This window comes from Anolis carolinensis, chromosome 6, assembly GCF_035594765.1.
Source record: "Anolis carolinensis isolate JA03-04 chromosome 6, rAnoCar3.1.pri, whole genome shotgun sequence".
Taxonomy (NCBI): Eukaryota; Metazoa; Chordata; class Lepidosauria; order Squamata; family Dactyloidae; genus Anolis; species Anolis carolinensis.
The window spans coordinates 118,499,654-118,525,778 of NC_085846.1; the positions used below are offsets into that span (position 1 = coordinate 118,499,654).

The 26,125-nt window shown below is 42.2% G+C and overlaps 1 protein-coding gene across 17 annotated transcripts in view; it reads left to right on the forward strand.

Annotated features, from left to right (window-relative positions):
* LOC100556014 (serine/arginine repetitive matrix protein 2) overlaps window positions 1-26,125 on the forward strand; it is a 170,187-nt gene that overhangs the window by 8,997 nt on the left and 135,065 nt on the right. For 16 of the 17 annotated variants that reach the window (XM_062984494.1, XM_062984507.1, XM_062984503.1 and 13 more), the window contains exon 2: window positions 16,544-16,581. The gene's annotated coding sequence lies outside the window, so the exon portion shown is untranslated. Of the gene's footprint in view, window positions 1-16,543; window positions 16,582-19,044; window positions 19,112-26,125 lie in introns of all 17 variants that reach the window. The other variant, XM_062984495.1, reaches the window with a different exon arrangement.

Sequence of the window (26,125 nt, forward strand, 5' to 3'; positions counted from 1 at the left end):
GAAAACCAAAACTTAACAGGTTCATATGGAGTGTTAAAGAAACATGGTCTTTTAAATAGCATAGATCTGAACTGTGTGAAGCTTTTATAGATCATGACCAGCAGTTTGGATTGTGCTTGGAAGCAGATTGGCAGGCAATGCAGTTATAATAGTGAATTGTATGCTCCCTGAAGTCAGCACTGGATTCAGCTGTTTGGGCCAAGAGGAGTTTCTGAATAGTTTAAAAAGTTGGCCCCATATACAGAACATTATAGTAATCCAAAATGGATGTAACCCTGGCTTGTATTACTCTAGCCCAGATCACACTTTTCTAGGAATGGTTGCAGGTGGTGTAGTAGTTTTAATTGTGCAACATACCCCTGGTCACTGCAGAGCCTGAGTGTCCAGACGTAGGACTGAATCTGGAGTACACCCAAACGGTGTTTTCAAAGATAGTTTGGGTCCACTCCAAGCTGAAAGGGTTAAGCCCCTATTCTGCTTAGAAACGTGCACTGCATAGTTTAGATAGAAACAATAGAAGGCTCTGGATATGACTTTTGGATAGTCCTTTTAAAACTGTCCTTGAAATAAATTGCCTCCAAGAGTTTTTAATTGTCCATCTGGCTCCGCATATTTCTGTTAGTCATTATGGTAAAAGGATAGCCTGAGTAACAGAGTAGGACTGTTTCTAGATCCATGTGTGATGGTTGGAGACAGTGCTTACTCACCATAGATGCCAAGAGGCTTTAAAACCAGAAGTGATCTTGGGCAGTAGGCCGAACCTTTTACCAGAGCTTGGATTGCTGCATTAGTGTGTGAGCTCGTCTCCCCCTCTAGTTCCATCCATTTATACCCATGGGTGCTGTAGAAGCCTTTGCTATTGTCAAATTATTTTTATATAAGGCTAAGTCGGACACGACTAAACGTAATGTCAGGGGAAAACCTTTACCTTTACTAAGTAATTTGAATATTGGACTACAGCTTTGGAGTGCAGGGTTCAAATCCCCACTTGACCATCAAAACCAACTGGGTGAACTTGGACTTTTTACACTCTCTGAGCCTCACAGGAGGGGAAGGGGAAATCTCTAAATATTTTTTCCAAGACAACCCTATGATAAGGCCACTATGAGCTGGGAAAGACAACAACATGTAGGCCATTGTATTCCACAAATGGATGTTCTCCTGTTGTATCTTTGGGTCTTGGATTTGAATTCTCCCTGCTTGTATTCTGGTTCCTCTTCATAAAATTCTTTGGCCTTCTCCTATTTGTAAACAGTTGCCAGGCCTTGCGAGTGGCTAGATTCAATAAAAAGTGTTAAATGCCTGCCTTGGCCATTATGGCTTGTGAATGCCCATTTTTTGTCCTTTTTGTCACATCTTGGCATGTCACTCTCTTGGCCTCCTGTCCTCTTTTTTTTATTACCCAGTGTTGTTTATACTGTGTTGTTTATTTGACTTACTGGATCCGAATCCAATGCAGCATGTGATATATGGGTGCTTGTTTCTCTCCTGATTTGTGCTCTTTCGTGGCCTCATTATCTTCTTTATCTCACCAGTCCCAGCTTCTATTTGGAACTCTAATGTTGAAATTGATCAATCAGCCTAGACCATTTAATGTAGGGGGTGGAACAGCTTCCTGATTTTTGTGGTCCTTCAGATGTGTAGTGTCTTATGTGCAATAGAGCTCTGGAAGGATCCTTGTGGTCTGCTGAGATTCAAGCAGGTGGGTGCCCTCAGTTTGAAAAACTTCAATTAAGTTTTTGTCAAACAGGCAGCACTGTCATTGCTAAAATGATGTTTCCCTTGGCAGAGGACCAAAGGCACAATTGTTTGTTCCATGCCAAGAGTCTACTTACTGTCTCTTACATTCATATTATCTGGATGGCGTCGCCATGTGCCAAGTGGACATTTTTCTGTTTTAAACCAAAGAAAATGTCCTTTCTGGAAATTGTGTTCTAAAACTAGCTAACAGTTTGACATCCATGCAGTATCATTTAGAAAGTGTTGTAGGAGAAGACATTGATTTACAAGAAAGGATATTCTGCCTAAACATCAGGAAGAATGTCTTTACTGCAAAAGCTGTTCATCCTTGAATGGTAGAAGAACCTTCTTTGGAGATTTTTAAACAAAGGTTGAATGGCTATCTTATCAGAATTATTTAATTAGGTATTCCTGTATGCAATTGGCTTGGACTAGATCATTGGTTCCCAGTCTTTGGTCCTCCGGGTGTTTTAGACTTCAGTTCCCAGCTTGTCCAGTGTCCAGTAGTTCCGGAAGCTGAAGTCCAAACACCTGAAACCCTTTGGGGTTACTTCCAGCTCCATGATTCTATGGAGTACAAGATGAAAAACAATCGGTAACAAATCCCTCTTTAAAAATAGTCCTAAACACACACACAGCTAAAAGCAAGCACCCCTAATTTTTAGAGCCAAGGAACAAGAATGATAATATTGTCTTGGCTGTTTCCCAGAAGCTCAAGGGGGATGGAGTGGGCTTGACCATTTTTCAAAAGGGATTCTATGATTGGGTTGCACAGCAGTGAAAGCCCTGCCACATGCAAACATCTGCCTAACCTCCTTGCGGAAAAGACACGCGGAAGGGTTCCCATTCAGGATCTTAGATTTTGAGCAGGCTCATGTGGGAGGAGCTGGTCTTTCAGATATCCTAGTCCTGACATAAGTGCTTCCAAGCATTCAATTTCCTTTTCTAATTGATATAAAAAGGACAAATTGAGTAGTAGGGAGGAAGACATCTATCTAACAGCACTTTTAAGGCATATCTGATTAATTTCATTCCACTTCTTCAGCTGACCACAGAGAATTACACACATTCATCCCTGCAATTCGGAGTGCAACTCCTGAATTTAGTACAGTTCTCTGAACCAAGACAGTGATTTCATTTGCAGTGTCAGTTGGAGTGAGAGAGCATCTTGGTTCAATCTGCAGTCACACCTCTTCTGTATATTATTTTGTTCTTTAGCCTTGGCAGATGTCAACAGCAGCTCTTAAGTCTAGTTATGACAGACATCTGGGTAAATTGACTTGAAAAGCATAGCCACAGGTTAAATCAAACATAGACAAACTTTGGCCCACCAGGTGTCATGTACTGCAACTCCCACAATTCCTAACAGCCATTAAGCTGGCTGGGATTTCTGGGAGTTGAAGTACAAAACACCTAGAGGGCCGAAGTTTGCCAATGCCTGGGCTAAATATTCCAAACCTAAGATCAGAGGTACTAGAATTAGGACAATGCACATGTGAAGCATGTAAATAAATTTTAGTTCATAACTTCTTACAGTCTTTTGAGAAAATGAACTCAAGTGTTAATTTAAGGGACCTCCTGGATTGTGCATTCTAAAATTCATCAAAAATTGGTCCCCTAACAAAGTCATTTATGTCCAAGAATAGGCATGGCATGAGTTATTTCCCTTTATTGCCCTCTAGCCATACTGGTCCTTTTGACTAAGAATGTAAGAACAGCATTACAACATCTGACAAATGTCCTGCAAGACACAAGATTGAGCTGGATTGCCTCTGGGATGCCCAGAGTTTGCGTATTGAGGATGCTACTCAGAAAAACTGCAGTTTCCAGATCCTTCCTGCCAGATATCTATTGGCTATTTTATTGCTTGTTGGACAATTTGGGGAACTTTAATCCAAAAAAGTAATTTCCCCCCTCACACTCTGCCTTTGTTTGACAATTTCTAGCCAGACTCTGGACACTATTGCAAGTAGCAATGCCAGATACTTTTTTTGGGCAAGATGTAGGTTGATAATGGGTTGGAGTTGTCAAATAATCACGTTAGCTTCTTGTGGCTCTTAATTTCTCATATATTCAGTAACTGAAATTCTTAGAACGACATACACGGAACAAAATCAAATGAAGTGAAATCAATGCACTCTAGTTAAATACAATAAAACATCTTTATGTGCAGTCACAGTGTAAAACAGTGAAGATTAAAGTATGAAGCAACAAATAAAAAGATGACATATCTCTTCAGAACCTTCAAGGTGCTGTTGTAAGAAAACAAGAAACTTAGTATGCACAATTGCATTGGTTTTACTAATTTCACAATAGTTTTAAAGTGTCTTGTGTTTGTTAGTAATTTTATCTTGTACCTTACTTGGTATTTTTATGTTCAGTGGGATAGAAATTTGTAGAAATAAAAAAAAACCAGTGCAATGATGTAGTTTTATGCTGAATGTACGCAAAATGTCCCCCTTCTACTCAGGAAATCACGCCCCACTGTTGTGGATTTTCAGCCAAGTGAAATTCAGCAGCTGATGGTTTTGCTAGGTCTTGTATCAAAGTCTAAGTCCATCTGTACCTTGCTAGTCATTGCCACCATTCTCCAAGCGTTGATTTATACAGATGGGTTCAGTGATGGTTTTGGCACTGGGGCAAATGCTGACAGTTTTAAATTCAGTCACTCCAACCTATACTTAAAGTATAGGTCTCCAGTACTGTGGCTGTTTTGGTGGTTGCCCTTTTTTCCTTCAGGGAAGCAGATGGATTTGGATCCAGAACTCTCTGGAAATCCAAGTGTCCCCAGCTTGGCACCATCCAACCTGATGAGAGAAGCCATGTGAAGTAAGTGCATATGCTCTGCTTTTGAGCTGCTGCGTTCCAAATGCCAGACGGTTGGTAATAACAGGAAAAACCACCTCCTTCATGTCCAGTAAAATCTTGAAAGTCCTGATAAGAATACTCTAGTCTAGATCTTATGATTTTAAGTGAAACCATCATTCAGGTAATGAATGGCTTTGTCAAGACACATTTAATCAGTCAGAGTTGGAGCTGTTCTTTTTTGCAATAAAACAGATCTAACAGCTGCTTGCAGTAGGTTGATGTGTCGGGCCTGGCTTTTACGGGCTTCATCAAAAGCCAGCACTCAATAATTCATAGCGTGATTTTGAACTTGGAAGGCTGGGAAGGAAAACTCTGAAAACTCAGTTTTGGAGAGGCTGGAGCCATCCTTGCTCTGCATGTGGGTTTGGCCAGTCAGCGTCTGGATATCTCTGCCTAAGCATGTCATCACAGGGTCATTACTTTCATGGGCTTCTAGCATTTCTCAGTTTCATGTTCCCTGCTGATTGGTTGCCTTGAGAACGACCGGGACTGCCATCCATCCTTCATTTATATCCCACCTTCCTCCCCGAATTGGACTCAAGGCAGCTCATGGAAGACAAAACAGGGAAGATTAAAACAGTATCGGACAATAACAGAATTAAAACCATTTAAAATTGTACTTTAAAACAAAGATTAAAAGCAGTACAGTATCATAAGAAGCCTTTTTCTTGTTTTCAATCAACCCTTGCTGGAAATGTAAGGTCTTAATCTGCTATTGAAAAGACAACAGAGGAGTCATAGGAAGGGAGGTCCAAAGTGTGGGAGTTGCCATGGAGGAGGCTGCCTTCTGTATTCTCACAAAGTATTTCTGTGAAGGTAATGGGATAGAAATTCTCCAACTTCCTTTTGTGCAGGTTTCAGGGGATGGTTGTTTGAAAGAAACACATGCTTTATGAATTTCACAAGAGGTTGTTTTAGTAAGGCATTGAAGAAAAAAATGATATTATTGAATCCAGGATGTGATGAGGGGAGATGTCTGTTTGTTGCTGACTTGGTGTCCAAGGAGTTTAAATCCCACATCGTGAACACTACAGTAGCATCACTCATGATTTGCTCTTGCACCCAACTGCTTGCTTCCCCTGAGTCTCAAATGTGGTTCTGCCAGCAAAGGAACCAGTCTGGCCTTGTGGTTTGGGATGCTGCACTTGGACTCCCAAATGTCTGCTAGTTTGTAGAAATCCCCACATGGTCAGTGTTAGAGGCAAGGAATGGCAAATCTCCTCTGAATACATCTTATCAAGAAAATCCTATGAGAGGGTCATCATAAGCGGGAGTTGACTTGAAGGCACACAACAGCATCAACATTGTGGGCTGATGGTCAGATGCTCTTGCCTTGCAGCCATGGTTAGAGTATTAGCATTCTGACTTCGATTTTATATTTGGTTAGCTAGAATACTGGCGCCCAAATGGTGAGTGAGGAGAGCTAGTGATTTGAATGTGCACGTGTATATATGTATATGTGTCTGTTGACTTTTAGCACCCCCATGAATTTCATAAGATTTTCTTACACAACAATTACTCAGAGCAGGTTTTGTCAGTCTCTTGCTCTGAAATAAAGCCTATAGCACTGTGTTCTACCAAGGCCAGCCAGGACCTAGTGCCTTTAGGACATGTTGGTGTTTTTATGGAAGTGCTTTGATACTAAGAGTGGAAGGGGGGATTTGCTTCTCAGCACGATTGAGTGGGGCAGGGAAGATAGTGGCAAACCTGGAGGCAGTGCCTGGAGTTAATATTCCCCATTTCTTTCTCCCTTTATGCAGAGTCATGTATTAAAAATGGAAAGTCTGTGGCAAGGAAGGTGTTCAAACACCTTTTCCTTGCTTTTATTTGTGCTACTTGTATAGCACAGGCCTTGCCATTACAAGATTTTTTTTCTGTGTCAGGAGTGACTTGAGAAACTGCAAGTTGCTTCTGGTGTGAGATAATTGGCCGTCTGCAAGAACATTGCCCAGAAGATGCCCGGATGTTTTATTATCCCGTGGGAGGCTTCTCTCATATTCCTGGATGGGAAGCTGGAGCTGACAGATGGGAGCTCGCTCTGCTCCCTGGATTCGAACTGCTGACCTTATGGTCAGCAGCCTTGTTGGCACAAAGGACTGCTGATGGGAAGGATCAAAAGGGATTTTTCAGTTATGGAATCCTTTGAGTGTGTTTACAATGTAGTTTCCTCCCCCCCCCCCCCCCTCCTGGAGCACTGGATAATGAATGTGGCTTCCTCCCTCCTGCCCATCCTTTTTATAGGCAGCGTGACAGTGACCGGCCCAAGGTTACCCAGAGAGCGCCTTGTGGGTGAACAGGATTAGGATTTCAGCCTCCTGGGCTCAAGTCCAATTCTTCCAACTACAGTGCAGGGGCAACCTGGTGGCTTTCAGAACGGAGTGAAGGACGATGTTTTCATTGTAGGAGTTGAGCTTCCTGTGGTGCTTCTTTTAAGAACTTGAACACTGAATGGTGAATTAAGGTTTTATTTGGTGTTAATCCGTGTTTAATAGGATAATAGGTCGGAAATCATTTCAGTTCAGCAGTATGGTACCAATATTCTAATACATTCAGAGGTGACTTTGGGCTCCTTCCTTTAAATGTGCAGCTCTCTTGGAGTTTGGCTGAGGTTGTGGCCTGGGGCAGCTGGTTTTGGGGCATCATGGAGGGCCAACTTAATGTTATTTACTTCTGTTGTGTTTTTACTTTCTGTGGAAAGTGGTCATCGGTTTCCCTGCCACAGTACCAAAAATAATTTTACAACCTCTGGGTCCTATATGCTTTGGACTGCAAAAGGGTAGTGGTGAATTTCATATTTTTGGCAGCTCTGGCCCTCTCTAGCAGCTGGTGTCCTGCTTCTCATTTGAGATTCATAAAGTGGAGGGTAAAATTGTGTTCAGTTATACTTATTTGCAAGGATTTTCTCTCTCTTGTTCCTCAGTGTGTTTGCCAACCTGTGATGTGGAGTCAGGGAAGATTCTGCCGCACATTTGTGATGTTTCTGGGCGAGTGGAGTGACTTTCAGGCTTTTAGGAGGTCAGCCTGGGATTTGATGCCGGAGTGGCCACTGGGGGGTCATGTAAAAGGAATAGGGATTAGGTACAGAGCAGTAGCTTCTATTAAAATGCTTGGGCCTTGGTTTGCTTTCAATGGAACAGTTTGGCTGCCGGTTATGAGGATTACGCTTCTTAAAGGTCTCTCACTCTGAAGGGCGCCCTGCATCTGTTCTTGCTACTCAAAAGCATTCCTGGCCGCCAGGGAGAAGGGAGAAAAAGGCAGAGCTTTGCCAAACACCAGAAGATGCCCCTCACAGAACAGTTGTGTGATAAGCAGAAAATAAAGTTGAGAAAACTCTCCCTAAAGAGGAGAGAAGTCATCATAATTGGACTGTTTTCAGAGCTGGCAAGGCTGGCTATCATTTAGAAAACATCTTTGGAGTGAACTAAGAGGCATATGATGTTGTGGGTCTCCAAGTCTATCTTTACTTTTGGGACTCTATCCTAGTCTTCTGCTTTTTTTGGGAGGGTGGGGGGAGGGCAGGGCAGGGCAGGGCAAGATTTCTTCATAGGAAATTTTTTCTTTGTCCAACTCACCTGGAATCCTAACCCATCACTTAAACCAGAAGACCCACCGGCTTTTAGGATTCCTCTGAGGGGTTTTGCCATTGCCTTTCCCTGAAGTAAGAGAGCATGCCTTGCCCAGAGACACACTCAGTGGGCTTCTAAGGTGGAAGAGGGATTCAAACCCTGGTCTCTCCCAGTCCTCAGACCATTGCAGCACACTGGTTCCCAACTGAAAACCATGACCTAGGCCAAAGAATAATTTTTAAAATTGCATCAAATATTAATGCTCTTCTCCTTTATGTCAGATGTTTTTGGCCTTCAACTCCTAGAAATCCTAACAGCTGGCAAACTTACTGGGATTTCTGGGAGTTGTAGGCCAAAAACAACTGGGGACACCAGGTTGAGAACCAGTGCTTTATGTCAGGGAACATCCAGGCCAGCTGTACTCGTCATCTCTTTTTAGAGTTAATTTGCATAGTGCTGGATTCGTTTTCTTGTTGTCTTTATTTTATCTTGTAATTTTGCCACATTTTCTAGATAGCCAACCGGATTGTTATCTCCTTTCTCTCATTTTGTCTCTTAATTAATTAGAAGGCTCAGCTTTTCCGTTGTAAAATTGCTTCATTGCTCTCCTGTTGCATTGACCTACACAACCTTTCCCTAACCTGTTGCCCTCAAGATTTGTATATCCAACACACCTGGTGTCAGTTTCCCCCAGCAAGCTGTTTTAAATTTAAGATTTCCTGAGTGAAGTTATTTACATAAAGCATTTGCCCAGTTTGCTTTATTGTCATCTATAAGCCAATCTTCCTTAACTTGGTGGATTCAAGATATGTTGTACTGTCATACCCAGGAAGATGTAAAAATTGGTATTGCAGCTATTTATAAATATTTTGCACAAAGAAGCAAATGTCCGCAGAAAAATTAGAGTAAAATCTCAATAATAATCCATTTTGCCTTAGAACTTAATTTTGGACTCTGACTCTCAGAACCCAGCAGCCAGTATGGCCAGTTGTCTGTCCCTTGAACGTTCTGGGGCCTGTGCAGAGTGTCAGAATTGCAGTGTCAGTAGCATCAAGCCAGAAGTTTACTTTTAGGTTTGAAAAATGAGTGATTTTTAATGTGAATATGTAGGCAGGGCTGCAGCATATAGGCAGTCCCCAAGTTACAAACATCCCAGTAACAAACGACTCATAGTTAAGAATGGGAGTGAGACAACAGGAAGTGAGAGAAATTTACCCCATGGAAGGAAGGGAAATTCACTCCTGGAAGAGTTATTATCATGGGTGAAAGGTGTCTCCACTGGAGCTTTCTCACCAATCCTTGTTTCCACAACAGGCCAATTTTTTTTTCAAAATCCAATTCTCACAGGGACAGAAAGTGAGGTGAAATCTTCTGAACAGGAGCCTAGACAGTAAAACAAACACCCCAAGGTGTTAACCCTTTCCCCCGGTGGCCTAGGGGATAAAAGCCTTGTGACTCGAAGGTTGTGTTGCTGACCTGAAGGCTGCCAGGTTCGAATCCCACCCGGGGAGAGCGCGGATGAGCTCCCTCTATCAGCTCCAGCTCCTTGCGGGGACATGAGAGAAGCCTCCCACAAGGATGATAAAACATCAAAACATCCGGGCGTCCCCTGGGCAACGTCCTTGCAGACGGCCAATTCTCTCACTCCAGAAGCAACTCCGGTTGCTCCTGACACGAAAAAAAAAAGCTATCCAAAGCTAAAACAAAATATATATTTGGCTGGAGTTACACTTAAAACTTAAGAACAAACCTACAGAACTTATCTTGTCCATAACTTGGGGATTGACTGTATTTGAAAAATGAATTGTGACTCCTCAGGGTTTCCAGGAGAAACTGTTCCCCGTTATATTTGGAACAGGCCACTCCAGGGCAGTTTTGGGCAAGACGGGTGAGGTTTAAGGAGTTTTGGCGACCAAGTCACTCCTGTTTTATGGGTACTAAATGGAGTGAAATGGAATCAAATGAGCTCCCTTCACTGGGAGGAGGTCAGAGAGGTTCGTGTCAATTCCCTTTGCTTTGCGGAGGCCTCCCACTGAGTTGCATTTATGCCTCAGTGACATTTGAATCAGGGAGGCTTATGGCTTGCTCGTCTGACTGCTTTGGATGTATTTTTGTTCCCACAAAATGAGAACAAAAATTGATAAGTGAGTTCAGAAATGTCTGTGCGTAAATGAAGGGAGATGTGGAGACTTCAACAGGCAAATGTTTCCCCCACCGTGCGGAATTGCTTTTAGGATTCCAGGAGTTTTACTACTGGAATAGAATGTGTCTGTGGGTAGAAAAGGTCAGCGAAATGAATTGGGAGTACTGCATGAGTGGGATGTCTTCGTTCTTGGCCCTTGGCAGCTCTGGAAGTGCCTTAGTTAAAGAACCCATTAACAGAAAGCCGCTCCAACAATGCTCACCCTTCAAAATGTCAACTTAATTTATTTAACTTTATTATTATCTTTACTTTCTCCCCAAAGGGACTCGGGGCGACTAACAATAACCTGACACAACACAGTGGCATTTAAAAACAGGGCAGATTAATATACAGTCGATACAAAAATTAAAAAAAACAATTATACATGTATGCAATTGATATAACAGTTAAAATACAGTTAACATACAATAAAAATACAATTAAAACAATATTTAAAAGCAAAACATCCCTCTAAAATTCCACCCACAGCATCCCCAGTCGCCAGCAGCCTTCATTTTGCCTAATGATACTGGTAGGGAATGTACATTTAGGTGTTAGCTATTGCATTCTGCTGGGCCTCACAATCTGGGAATCTTGCGAATTCTTTAAATTTAATTGCAGACTGGTGTTGAAGTCTCCCTGGAGTAGGTGGAAGGAAGGAGCGGCTCAGGTGTGGTCTTCTGTAGGATTGTAATTAGGGTGAGGAACTGCCTTTTCCAAAAAGGACACCCTGCCCTTAGAGACAGTTGGTCTCCAAGGTGTATTACAAGCAAATATTAAAGCAGCACATAAAGATAAATGGAAAAATGGCCAAACAAGCAGGAAACAAGAAAAACGGCAAAATGGCTGGCAGGTGAATAACATATAAGGGTTTTTATTATCTTTGTATGTGCCTTCGAGCCGCATGTTGACATATAGGGACCCTTTGAATTTCTTAGGATTTTTTGTCCAAGAAATGTGCCATTGCATTCCCCTGAAAGACAGTCTGCAGCACCTGGTAGTTCTTGATGCTACCCCATCCTGATACATGCCACACCTGGCACTTCTTAATTCTGAAGGTTAGGTGGGATCTTATGTCTTCAGGGTACTTTAAGCCTTTATTGTTTCCTGTCAAAAGCTTGTGAAGAAAAATCTGGACCTGAAAAATTATAAGATCAGTGCCAGGTGAGTAGGCCTGGCAAGGTATTATTATTCCTCTTTTTCTACTGTCTTCTATTTTACCATTGTGTTTCTAGTGGTTAATTGATTTTTTTTTTGGAAATTGGAATAATTATGGAATTTAGCTTAAAATACATTGCTTTTTGTAGTTGCTGCATCACACTGTTGATTCATGTTTGGATTGTGGTCCACAAAGACTCATAGATCCCTTTCACATGGACAGTTGTCAAGTCAGGTGACACTCATGTTATATCTGTACTTTTCCTTTTTATTGCCTAAATGTAGTATATTAAAGGGTTGTTGTGTGTTTTCCGGGCTGTATGGTCATGTTCCAGAAGCATTTTCTCCTGCCATTTCGCCCACATCTATGGTAGGCCTCCTCAGAAGTTGTGAGTTATATATACACATAACAACCCTGTGATTCCGGCTATGAAAGCCTTCGACAACACGTAGTATATTCACTTTCTACATGCTGAAATTCATTTTGTTAGTTTTGGACCTCCTGTCTCATCTGTTATTTGGGATCCTGACCCTGTCCTCTGGGGATTCGCTGTTTCTTCAATTTGATGTGATCTGATGATTTGATAAGCATTTCCTCTATTCCTTTGTCCAAGTCATTGATAAAAATCTTGAATAGCCCTGGACAACTCCCCAGCCTTGTGTCATACATTAGTTGCTTCTCTGCTGAATGAATAGCAACGATGTGTGGGCACCCTTTGAGCTCCTCTTTTGGAAATGAAAAATGCCTAGTTCTTTTTACCTATGGCTACTCTAATCTTCTAAAACCTTTCAAATCTCTCCTGGTTTTGGGATTGTCTTATTTACTTGGCCTGCGAAGCCAGCGCTCACACTCTGCCTGTGGGCAAAGTGATCAGCTGGGAGTTGGTGCTCTGAATATTTCACCACCCACACTTTTCTGCACGTGGCCAAGATGGCAAGGGCTTTCATGTGGGGAATGCCATCACTGGATCCTGCTGGGCTGGGCGGGTCTCGCCAGAGGAATTCTTTGCTTCTCTGGATATTTCCTGTTTCTCACAGAGAACTCTGCAGTTGCCTGGTTTTGGTCTTTGTGAGAACTTCTGTTTGGAAAAGAGTTTTAACGGTACCGTGGGTCTGATTTGCCCTCTCTGTTCAGAGGCGTTTCTCGCCTCGACAGGGACCTCAGTGGGTGGAAGAGCAGACTTGGCTTTCCGCATGCGATTAGGTCATATTTCCAAGACAGTTTTTATATTGTCTACTGGAGATAAACCACTGTTTGTGCTGTGGAATTGATTGGCGCAGCCTCATTCTGGAACAAAACTCTTTCAGCTAAATTTAGGTTGTTTCTATGCTTTAAGCTGTGCCAAATTGGAGGACTAACTACTGGATTAATTGAAACAGTTCTTTATAGTTTTATTACGTAGAATAAATGCCACATTGATATCTTGTACTTAACATTTTATACTGCGTGCTAAAGCTATAACAACTTAGAGAAGCTTTAAAAAAATTTTAAGGAATAAAACATAGGAGTAAAGGCTCTCTTTTTCATAAGGAGATGTGTTTTTTTAATCTTTGTGTCCATATCTGCAATTTCAGGAGCTTATTTTTCAGCGCCTTTCCTGGTTGCTTTTCACATTTTTTTTTTGCAATTTGCATTGCTTTTTGTTTTCTTTTTTAACCTATAAATGATGGCCATAGGAAAGTGTTGGAAGACAGCCAGGGGATTGTGTGTGTGTGTGTGTGTGTGTGTGTGTGTTGATGAGGTTGTGGGATTCATGTGCAAGCTGTGCAAGCGTGATTTGCAAAATGCCTTGTTCAGTTCTGTTTGTTGCAACAACCCTGTCTCATTAACAGTCTTAAAGTGACAGGTATCTTTTTAAGAGCTGTTGTGGTTGGAGTGTTGGACTGTGACCCTGAAGATCAGACTTCGAATCCATCCTCCACTGTAGAAATCCGCTGGGTGGCTTTGGGCCAGGAACTATTTCTCAGCCTCAGGAGAAGGTAGAGGCAAAAGCAAACTCCTTGTGAATGCATCATGTTAACAAAAACACCATTATAGGGTCCCAAAGGCAAGCATCATCAAAGTGTTTGCAAGGTGATATGTAAGGGATTCGAATAAAAGCAAATGCTTGACTTTTCATTTTGGCCAAGTCTCCTGAACCTTTTTCAAAGATGCTTTCTACTTTCATGTTCAGCTGCAGAAGGGTTTCCCTTCTTTGTGTCATGGGCAGGGATCTCAGGACTATTTTTAAGGTAGGGTTGGGGACCCAGGACTGCTAGGTCATTAGGATTTTTGTGCCATTGCATGGATATTTTTACAAAACAGTAAAAACACAAAATACAGTGAATAACGATGATGATGCCACCATTTTGAAGCTTAGTATTTGCCAAGTAGAGCAGTTAACAATGAAACTAGCATGACAGTGACAACACAATGAATGAAATATTGTAAAATTGTTTAAGATGTAATATTTAGAACAGGAATCTCCAAACTAAGGCCTGTGGGCTGGATGTGGCCCTCCAAAGTCATTTATCTGGCCCCTGCCTTCAGTTTTAGACTTAGGCTCATCCAAAGTCTGAAATGACTTGAAGGCACACAACAGCAACAATCCTAATTAACTTGACTCTCATTGGCCAGAAGCAGGCCCACACTTCCTATTGAAATTCTCATAGGTTTATGTTCATTAAATTTGTTTTTATTTTTAAATATTGTATTGTTCTTTCATTGTTGTTGTTGTTTTGCACTACAAATAAGACATGTGCAGCGTGCATGGGAATTTGTTCTTTTTTTTTTCAAATGATAATTCGGCCCTTCAACAGTCTGAAGGATTGTGGACCGGCTCTCGGCTTAAAAAGTTTGAGGACCCCTGATTTAGAAGTCCAGGAAAGCGGTAAATATATGAGAGTGAATGCAAGGGTGGTTATTAAACATGGATGTTTTTGACAGATAGTTCCTGAGGGGGTTCAACTGCACAGGTGTCTTGGTGGAACCTCCTCCCCATAGTCTTTCCTTAGGAAGGCTCCCCCCCCCCCCCCAAATTCTTTGCTTCTTGATTTAGGGTGGTAGCTTGCTGAAGGGAAAGGAAAGTCCATTCACCGAAGCATTGCACCTCTTGATGAGCAAGTGGTTGGGACAGAGAGCAGGGTGTTGCCTTTCGTGCCAAAGAAAGCCATGCTCATCCTTTTTGGAAATGGGAGGCAGGACTAGGAAGGGGTTTGGTCCCATCCAGTTGGGCTAGTTCTCCTTGACTGTGCTGAGAGAAACCCGGACAACAACAAAGCAAGCGCAAAGCGATCTGGAGTGATGAGTTGGCTTGTTTAAAGGCTCACGTTTTTTGAAAGGCCTGTTGGTAGAGCAAATTGCTTCTCTGATTGGTTTTTAGTTCTTGCTTGTCAGGGACAAATGGCTGGATTGCCACTCATCCTCTTGTGTAAAGGGCAGTTTTGTTGCTCTTTGGGATCAGGCGCAGCGGGGTCATGTGTCAGGCCCGGGGATTACAGGCCGTGTCCCAGAGTAACCCTTTTAGTAGCTTGCATTGGTGTAATTGATGAATGACGGGATTTGCCAGATTTGATATCTGCACTAAGAGCATTCGTAAATGCTGGCTTACTTGCTTTTCCCTCCAACTTAATTTCAAACTCGGGAATTTGCTGCTTAAGGACGAACCCACAATTGCTCTGCGGTGACCTCTCAAGTGAGGGTTCATGGAGTGAGCTCTGCCTTTTTCATTTAGATTCCTTTTCTCCGAAATAGGGTTTGTGTGGGGCTTGTGTGTGCACTGGGTGAAAACTCTGGGTTGAGAGAAGTAACAAACGAGCCCATTCACGTGTGCGCTTGAATTGTGCCATGTCAACAGAACACTAGGCATTTGGCTTGTCAGTTCAAATGGACCCATGGTCTGGCATTAGGTCATCGTTGCTGCAGATTTCCAGTCTCTCTCTATTTGGAAAAAATGTGTAGGGTTTTCTTTCTGCAAGCGCTGTGGAATGTCGTTGGTTAACCTTCTTTTGTAAGCCTTTACAATGCTAGTTTGTACGCAACTCAACGCCTAAACCCAGAAGGAAAGAGGCGGTTCCTTTGAGATGATAAGAGAAAAGAAGACTAATTTAACTCTATGATAGGCTGGATAAGAGCCTTGGTTTTGAGTGCAGAAGGTCAGGGTTCTGCTTCTTTCAACTTGAGTTGCTGGGTTTTTGGGTGCAATATGACCCATCTCTATTAAGCCTAATTTACAGGGTTGTTTTGAGGATGTTCACAATGCATCTTCTACAATGAAGGAAATGATGAACCAAACTAAAATTAAAATACTGACCTAATTTATGAAGAATTGCTGATAGATATATGAATAAAAACTCAAGTGTTTAATAGATGTATGAAATGCTCATTAAAATCTGCTTAGCTCCATGCTCGTTAACAGATTAATTATAACCCCCCCTCTCCGTATCAGCCCAACTGTACTACAGAATTCTATTTAAGTGTGCTTAGAATTTTGCAAAGGAGGCCTGTGTTTACTGGAGAAAGGTCCAGTGCGCAGATGTGTAAACATGTGAGTCTGCCTTCTGTTGTGTCCATTGAGTCATTGCTCCATCCATCTATCCATCTATCCAACCCTCTCTCCTGGCGGTGGTCCAGAGGGGCCTTGGACAGATGTTCCTTTGTCCAGCATCACTGGCTTGAGGGCTCTTAAACTGGTGATTCTACATGCTGAACGTTGGAGGGGTGTGTGGTATTATCCAGATGTGTAGTAGCTTTCCACCAAATGTACAGGCCCCTAGGGAAGGATTGGAGCATCGAATGCATCGTTACAGGACAGTAAAAACTAGGCTCGTGCAAACCGGGTCCATCCCGGTTTGCAAGTACGCTTTGAATGCTTGCTGGCAATTCTGGATTTAACTGAGCTCTGAATATTAGGATGACATTGTGTCCGCTGGGATCCTCCGGACCCAGAAGCACACTTCTCTGCTGATCCTGACAGAAGACAGAGGATCATCTTGGTGCAATATATTTGCTCACCCTGCACAACTCACGCACCTTTTTTTCTTCCAACAGGCTCTTCCTGGAGTTGCTTCAGATTTCACCACTGAGATGTGAGTACTTTTTCTCTCCTCTTTTTTGCTTGCTTTCAGATGAGTGGCATTTACAGGCTGCCCTCTTGTGTTTGTGAGTTGATGAGGCAGAATAAAACAAAACAAAACGTGAGATCCTTGGGGAAGCTGTAGAGGACACACAGGGGAGGAGTGGTTTTCTTCCATGCGTCTGCCCTGCACCAGAAAGGCTTAATAAACTGGCATCGAGGGTCTTATTGAAGGGCTGCTGGTGTGGATCCTGCGACCCTGATTGGATGCCGTCCGGGTTGCCCTTCCTTCCCCGGCAGCAGGGCGTTGGGCAGTCATGTGCGACACCCTAGATGCCCAGCGCCGGCCTCTGTCTACAAGGGGATTATGCTGGAACTTGCTGTCTGTGGGCTCACTCTCCCACAGTTGTCCATTGCTGGAATTCTTACATCACCCTCTGCAATTGATATTGGTCCTTCCTGACTTGGGCAAAATAAAGGCTTGGCTTTGAGTGGCACACTGCTGCCCGTTGAATTTCCCAGTGTCACGTAGGCCCAGACATCATTTCTCACTTGTTCCTCTGAAGGTGGTTATGTGAAGTCCTGCAGATGTGGACAGGAAACCCTGGAGGTGAAAAGCAGGTTACTGTCATCTCTCTCGGCAGCAGGACTATGTCTTCACCAACAACTCTGGTCTGGTGACTAAGAAAGAACTCTACAGATTTCTTTGCTGTGGGTTCATGCCTTCCCAAGTCCTTCCTGATTTCTGAGCTCCCAGAAGGAAGAGCCCAGCTCGTTAATTTATTCTTGCTTTGTATTTACAGCAAAGGAGCGGCACTCCATGAAATCAGGTTCAATCTATTCCTTAATTTGTGAGCTTAGTAAAAATGTGGTTCTCAAGCAAGAAGGCATGGCTAGAAAGAACCCCAAATGGTCTGTAAATAAAAGATTTATTTGGAATCCCAAGGAGTAGCAACTGTCATTGAGATTATGTAAAATGAAATATGTTATGTGAGATGTATTCACTGTTTGGATTAGTAGATTGGGGTGGGAGGGGCTTTTGTCACAACCGGAAGAATACCCACCAAAAAATGAACAAACAAAAAAGGCCAATTCCACCAAAAGAATACAAAAACAAATATTTGTGTGGGAAGGAATTTTTCAGGTAGTTTATTGACCCCAAATGGGCCAAGTGGCTATAAATGGAAGTTTTCCCCTAATCCTGCACCCCCCCCCCCAAACAAAAGAAGAAAATAATCCAAAATCTCAGCTGGAAGTGATATGACATCATTTTGGAAGCTGAAATTCCTTAGTGTGGCTTGAAGATTAAAAGGCATTATCTTGACCGTGATGCTCAGAAGCAAAATATCATCATCATCATCATTGTTATATTTATTTATACCCCACTTTATCTCTCCCAAAGGGGACTCAAAGAGTCACATCTCAGAAATAATGCTCTTCCATTTGGAGGAAGATATGTTTAGAGATCCAACCTTAGGAGCCATAGTTGTTAAGGAATAGGAGCAAATACAAGTCAGTGATTTCCAAACCCAGAATTTAAAAGCACATTGAATGCATTATTTAAACTTACTTTGTTGAAAAATGACTATATCTGTCTCTTGACTCTCGTTTAAAAATAATAGTTACCACTACCTCCCATCACAAAATCTCTGTGTAACCAATGATGTCAGCCTCAGAAAAATGAACGAATGCCTCTCTTGGCATTCATAGAGATCATTACCTACATTCAAAAATTGGTATTCCATTTTAAACAGTTAATAATTCCATTAAAATGGTACAAGTCTGTCCACACCTGAACAGTGACGATCAATTCCTGCTTCAAAGCCTGGCTTTATTTTTCTAGCTTTTGTCAGAATCAAGTTGTGTGATATATGAAGAGTGGCTATCTAAATGAAATCACTTTTTAAAACACATTGCTGCTTTATCTCTCTTCTCTTCTTCCCCCAGTGAGAACTGATGTTTGTAATAATATGTGGCACATGTTAGGTCCTGATTACATCAGATTAGTTCATTTATGCCATGATTATGTCAACATGTGACAGTGTACTAGGATGAACTTGTTGGTATCCTGTCATGGAAATAATCCAGCAACATTTATCTGCCAGATTCTAGTTTCTTGTGTATGCTGACATTCGGATTTCATGCTTAGTTTGTTTTTCTGACACTTGAAAGCCTGGTTTGATCTGAAGGAGAACTTCTCTCTTTACAGCTAGACAGGATGACTGACAGTCCGCATGGCATAGAGATTTGAGCTTTGGACCAGGGCCCTGGAGGCCAGGCTTCAAATCCTTACTCAGCTGTGAAGATTCACTGAGTGACCTTGGAGAAGTCACACTTTCTCAACCTCAGAGGATGGCAGTGGTGGCAAACCTCCTTTGAACAAATCCCATGATAGAGTCATTTTAGGATTGCTGTGCACCAGAAATTATGATTACAGTATTATGTTTATTTTTACCCCGCTTTTTTTCTCCGCTAGGAGACCCAAAGTGGAAATGGTTTGAAGGCACACTCTAGCGATGATTGACTGAAGAATCTGCCACTTCGTAAATAATAATTTTAAAAACTTTTCATGATTCATTATTTTTAAAAAAGAAGAGACATTGGTGAAATCATATGAGATCTATGAGTAAACTGAGCAAGGGTGCGTAATTCTGTGCAGATGATGTATTGAAGGAAAAGAGTGGAAAAGGGGAAACTTTGTTAAGTAGAGTTATGTCATCTGAAAAATCAGTAATACAGAGGCATAGATGTTCACAAAAGGTGGCCACTTGTGCAAAGAGTGTTCATCCGGAGTTAATGTCCACATGTTGAAAGGTTTATAGGGCCTGTATGCATAGAATAGCAAAAAATGGGCATTTCTCTTTCCAATGTAAAGTACAGAAAGGCCTCTGTGGATTTCAGATTCAGTTTCTCCTACATTACGTTTGGCTAGGGAAACATTTTCTTAGGGGAAGGGGCTGTGTGTGTTGGTGCCCTTTTCCTTGTGGTTGTTTGCTGAAAATAAACATTCCAGGATGAAAACCACTTTCTGTCAAGTTAGCAGCTTCTGAAGTCTCAACTCTTACTCCTTTTATGAGGAGAGTGAACCAGCTCTGGAGGATGAGAAACTCCCAAATAAACGTGAAATGAGCTTCCCATTGTTAATCTCCGTAGTGTATAAGCAGGGAGAGCAGATGGCTTCACCACGATATCCTTCCATTTTATACCTTGGGGACTGGTATTTTTGGCTGATTGTGTCAAATAGCACAGGTGTGATGAATGTGGCAGCTGTTCCATCCCATTCGTTACGCCAGTCCAAGGGATTTTTTTCCTGGTGCTTCTCTTCTCTAGGTGTTTCAGTGGTAAAAATTCAGCAGTGATTACAAGGAGGGAAGCATAACTAAGGATGAGCCCATTCTGTATTTGTTTTGTTTAGTGAGGGGCTGGGGTTTGTTCTTGAACTGGGGTCTGCTTGGGTTTTATTCTTTCTCTGTCAGCCATGCTGGCTCCCTGGGAAGGCAGCTTGGTAATAACAGGGTGGGTGAGATTTGAACTTGGCCTGCAATAAAACAACACTCTGCTGAGTCAGGGGAGCGCAATGCAGGAGGCTCACCAAATTCTGTAAAGCAAAAGAAGTTACCTGACTTGGGGGTTAAGTCTTTAAGACAAATGGCACTTTTGTGTTTGTGCTGCTTGGCTTAAAATGCCATCTGCTTGCATCTAGTACAGAGGTAGGGATTAAGGGAGCCCTTCTTGATGTTGTTGGACTACAATTCCCAGCATTCTTTGCCATTAGTTCTATTGTTTAGGAGGCTGGTGGGATTTGCAGCTCTAACTCCATTTCCTGATTCTCACCCCTCTTGTCATAAATCATTCCCACTATATTTTATCCGCAGGATGGGATTGTTAATCCTAGTGTTCTTTCTTTCCAAAAGATATGGAACATAAGGCTGCTTTGAGTCTCCTTGCGGAGAGAAAAAGTGTGGTATAAATAAACATAATCATCATAATAATATAATAAAAATAAATGAACAGAGGAACACATCATATAACAAGTTACTTTTTTGACATTGGGATATGTATCAGCAAGGGGTTACCCTTTAAACACTGTCACAAGTAACTGAATGAATTACTTTTGAAAATTAATTTTCCAAAGTTTTTAAGAAGTGATTGTTTTGAGGAGTTTTGTCTGAGAGGTGAAAAGGAAGAGGTGAGGGCATTGAGAACATCCTCTCTTTTGGGACAGGGGCCTAGTTCTTTAGCATTTCTCCCTCCCTACCTTCCATCATGTTGCCTTCTACTGTTAGAAAATGGAGTCAGCTTCCCGAGGGAAAAAAAAAAAGCGAGGCGTTGCTGGAGCAGCTCCTAATAAAAAGCTTTTTGATGCCTTGGCCGTTAAGGGTGATCTCATCTTGGTGACCAATCTGAGAAATGTGCAGAGCTCCAGCTCTTTGTTACAACAAAACTCTGCTGAGCTGCTGAACCGTGGAGAATGAAGCTGCAGCCGGAAGGATTAAGGGCTGGCCTTAACATCGGGGACCTCAGTGCAGGGTGCGAATGCCGGAAGGGAGGTGGAAGGAAGTATCTCCTGCCAAGATTGTGAAGGAGGCAAGATCAAGTCATTGGAAGGGTCAGTCGTGGGAATGTGGAACTCCAGGGCTTTCTCTCCTCCTCTGGAGCATCTCTGCTTTGCCCATCTCAGTTCTCTCCATATTGCTTACACAATAACACCCAGCCCAGCTTCTGACTGGCCAGCAAGCTTTGTCAGTAAAAAAACAGAAATTAATTTGTGGAATATTACTTTCAGCTGGGCCTATGGAATGAAACACAGATTCCGTGGTAAGAATACATAAATGGAAGGAGAGGACTGCAAAGGCTGTTTTTGCTAGCCCTCTGCCATGCTATAGTATACAATGAAAGCACTCCTCGAAGCTTTTCATGCTCTTTCTGCATTGATAAAGTATAGATGACCCTCCATATTTGTGGTTTTAACTTTGAAGATTTGAATTATTCAGAGATTAGTTTTCTTTAGGAATCTCAAAGTCTAGAGGACCTAGAGATTTCTAGATAGAGCACTTCTCTGAGGATCTCTAGGATTTCCAATGTGATTCTGTGATTAGCTTCCAGGGGACGCCAACCATAGAGGGGCCGGGCTGTGGCGCAGCTGGCTAGTAACCAGCTGCTATAAATCACTACTGACCGAGAGGTCATGAGTTCGAAGCCCGGGTCGGGTTAAGCCTCTGACCATTAATAGCCCCGGCTTGCTGTTGACCTATGCAGCCCCGAAAGACAGTTGCACCTGTCAATTAGGGAAATTTAGGGACGCTTTATGCGGGAGGCTAATTTACAACACCATAAAACTGCCAGCAAAACACGAGGAAGGAATGCAGAAGTACATCCACTACTGGACGGTGAAGCAACAACTCCCCCTGTGGCCGGAATCGTGAAGCCGGAAAAATGTTAAAAATGCCTCTGAGTTTGTCTAATGTATGTGGTTTGTCTGTTGGCATTGAATGTTTGCCATATATGTGTTCATTGTAATCCGCCCTGAGTCCCCTTCGGGGTGAGAAGGGTGGAATATAAATACTGTAAATAAATAAATAAATCGAGTCATGTTAGAAGACCTAGGAGTTCCCTAGAGAGGTATCCTCTCACTAAAGAAAGAGCAATAATTTACTTGCAGTTTTGCAGTTTCACAGGGGTCTTAACCCAAGTAAATGTGGAGGTGTGACTCTCTATGTTAAAAGGTGACGGGCTGCTGTGGGCAATAATTATTCAGGGTACTATTATTTTTTTCTCCTTTGAAGAAGAGCAGCAGTTTAAAAGGTTTTAGCCAACCCTTTATTCAGAACTAACAATAAGCTCACGTGTAATGAAACAACCAGTTCAGATAAGACTTGCATAAGTAAAGAAAAACATATTTTGCTTCCTAGAGACTACTACTACCAAAATGCATCCAGGAATTATTTTTCCTCCTTCACCACCCTTTGCTTTATTTATGATTCCTGTTCTGGTTTCCCAGCTTCTAGAACTTGGATTTCTAAAAGCATACTAGGAGTAATTGGTGATGAAGATCTATCTTCCATCGTCTTCTGCTTTGCTATTCATGGAGGCCGACATAGGGATTCTGGAGGCAGCTGCTGTACAACTTGCCTGTTGCAGGCAGTCACACAGAGTTACTTCAGGATTTTTTAGAGTTTACTCACATTCTTTTCCTGGCCTGAGCTTTATGTAATTCTTTATTGTGAACAGTTATGGAGCATGATGTCTGTGAAGCCATGCCTATGCAGAAAAGGCCGAAAATCTTCATAAGAATGTAATTGTGGGCCTAAGGAGGTCAGTAGAAACCTCTTGAATATTTGGAGAGGGCCAAACCAACATCCATCTATGGAGCTGTTGGGTACAACGCTGTATACAATGTTAATGGTGACTAATATATATTCGAAGATTACTGGTAGTTATTTAAATTTCATGGAAGCAAATCAAGCCAATTAAGTTCTGAATCTCAACCTCCATAATGAAATACGTTCTTTAACTTGCACTTCACCACCAAATCATCCTATAGCAGTGCTCTCATTTAATTTGCAATGGCTGTGAACAAATATAAAAGATGCCTCCAAATTGGAAAGATAGTATTTTCCCTGAGGCCAAATTGATACCGTTTGATCAAGCTAGATTTACTCAATGTACAGGGTGTTTGAAAAAGAACTCCCGAGTTTTAATGTATGACACATTAAAACTAAGGAGTTCTTTTTCAAATACCCTGTATTTCTATCTCACCAAAACCAAGCCAGGGCCAATCACTGAGTTTCCCTCAATTAATTTTCTGATTCTTGCTGAGATGCTGGTCTAGAATCTAACCAATTGGCATTCAGTTAATTGTCCCCATTTCGTTGCCTTCAGAAATTAAACTCAAGATGTAATTGCGTGGCAAATTGAGCTCATGAAGAAACCCTCCCCTTGGCGTGAGTGATGTTCTTTCTCTCCTTAGCGTAATTGCTATATAGAGAGAGGGAGGGGCGGCATCATGGGAAGTCAGCGAGATTAATTCTTTCCAGGCAAAGGCAAAACCAGTTCTGAGTATTCCTGGCTTGAAAAGGTGAATATGGGGCCACCTTAAGTTCAAGGGGACTTGAAGGCATTCTCATAGGCACTTCAGCTGCAGTTCCATTTGGAAATCACCACCTGCATTGTAATTAAATGGAGGAAAAAATATATTAACATCCATAAGTCTTGCGGTGGTAGAGAATGCATTTGAGCTCGAGACAATCGATGAGCCAGTTCTTTACTCAGCCAACCCAGTGATGCGGTAGTCAAGAAAAGCACCACAATCAAGGGAGAGAAGAAGAGGCGGGCATGGCTCATTGAAGTCCAGGCTCTGCTGATTTAATGCTGCTTAGTCTCCTTTTCAGGACTTTATGATGATAACAAGCGCCGATGATAACAAACTTCTGCCAGGCTTAGCAGGCCTTTCTTCCCAGACAGTGGTTTTCTCATCCCAGGTGTCGAATCGTATTTACACTGGGTAGCCCAATCCTTTTGTGTAGCACCGCAGTGCCTCTAAGTAAGATAAATGTTGTTCTGGTATAACACCTGCTTGTTTTAAGATAGAGGTGATTCTTGTTCTGTTTTTCCTTTAGCAGTAATCTAAGGAGCGTTTCTTCCCCAGGTCTTCATTGACCTCTAACAAATGAAGAGCATTAGGTTACGATAATAGGCTGTAACCTTCTGTTCTGGGAGTGATAGCTCCTTGTTTCCTCCAGCACTTCAAGAGCTCATTTGTGGTGATTTCCAGGGTCTAGTTACCTCAGTGGAGAAACAGAAGCACCAGCAAAACATGAAGATTGAAATCCAAGCAGGCAAAGGTCATAGGCAGCACCTGGGGACAGTCCTCCTCCTGGCTTGAGGAGCTGTTGCTTTGAGGCTCCTTCAGGTTTCTTCTGGAGGTGGAGGGGTTGCCATTGAACATTGACCTGGATGGAAGCCTAAGACCAGCCAGGACTGACCCCTGAAAGGATCTGGGGCATTTGCACCACTAAGACTCCTCCGTATCAGAATCGTGTCAGAATCGTTTGTCACGAGTGTCTTAAATTATCAAGCCCTGAGAAATAGTAAGACAGCAATAACCATCAAGCATTTTAGTAATAATAAAGGCTTCTTATATGGACTTACTTGGGAGTAAGCTTGGGAGAAGGGGATTCTAAGTACACACTACACTTTTAAGAGCCTTCATATTCAAGGATGTTTCTTTGATAATGACGGGAAAACTAATTTGCCCTCCATCACCAAAATAACAACTTGCCTGTCAGTTTCAAGTTCTTACATTTTATAAATCATTCCATCATCCCTGGCCTTTGGAGAAGACCATTCTGCAGAAGAGCGGCCAAAATGGTTGCTATGTGAGGTACCAGATCTGATTTTTCTTTAAACCCAAGATGTTCAATTAATGACAACTTCAGGTGTTTGAACTCCTCAAATACTTTAAGTTTGCTATCAACTGCCATCAAGTTCAGTTTCTTATGGTGACCCCAGGAACTCAAGACCTCCAAATTGCCTTGTCCTCAACAGCCCTGCACAGGTCTTGCAAAATCAAAATTTTTCTTGATTGAGCCTCTCCATCTTTAGTGTGATCTCCTTCTTTTCTTGTTTCCTTCCACCATAGAAAGCAGAATTTTAGGGAGCCCTGTCTGCTCAGGATATGGTCAAAGTATGATAATCTCAGCTGAGCCATTTTGACCTCCACGGAGAAGTCGGCTGGATGTCAGTTAACAACAAATTCCCCAAACTATCAGGCAGCCAGACTGCAGTCATTGTCATAAAGTGAAAATGAAGATCCAAACCAGGAATTGTAGAGATCTAATACTGTACATAACATTACATAATTTAGAAATTAGTTTGGGGCAGTACGTTTGTCAACACCTCCAATTGGTCATTTTGTTCATCAAAACTGATTTCTTTCCAGGTTCTTCTGGGTTTCCCCCAAGCCTTTATGCAGATGGCACTGAAAGATTTTGTTATAAAGAAAATGTCAGCATGTATTAAGACACTGAAGCATATATTCTAGAACAGAGATTGACTTGGCTTGTAGTGAATCTGCTCAGCTGCATGGGCTTCTATTTTTGAGTTTGGGTTGAATTTCAGCCAGACCCTGGTGCATTGCTCTCGTATTCTGGAGGACAGCAGGGAATGGATGACTTCAGTCCCTTCAGTCCATGTGGTGAGAAAGAGCACTTGACAACGAGAATGTCTGGGTTTGCTTGCACTGTGGGAAAATAAAATTTCTTGCATTCATCAGTAGCTTGGCGCAGGACAGGGATACCTCAGTTGACAAACCCTGTGGCAAAGCCTTTTATATCCCACCTACACCTCCTCTATGTAGATGGAACTATTTTTAACAGCAGAGGATGATAAAGGAAAGCTGGAGAAATACAAGACTTTCAGTGTCGGGTTGCAGTGTGAGCTGAGAAACAACAGGATTATACTCTTTGATGCTGCTTGCAGCAGGCAAGGGATACAGCAGCTGCCTCTAGAGTCACTTACTGATCATGTGCGAACAGGACAATGGAGAGGAAAAATAA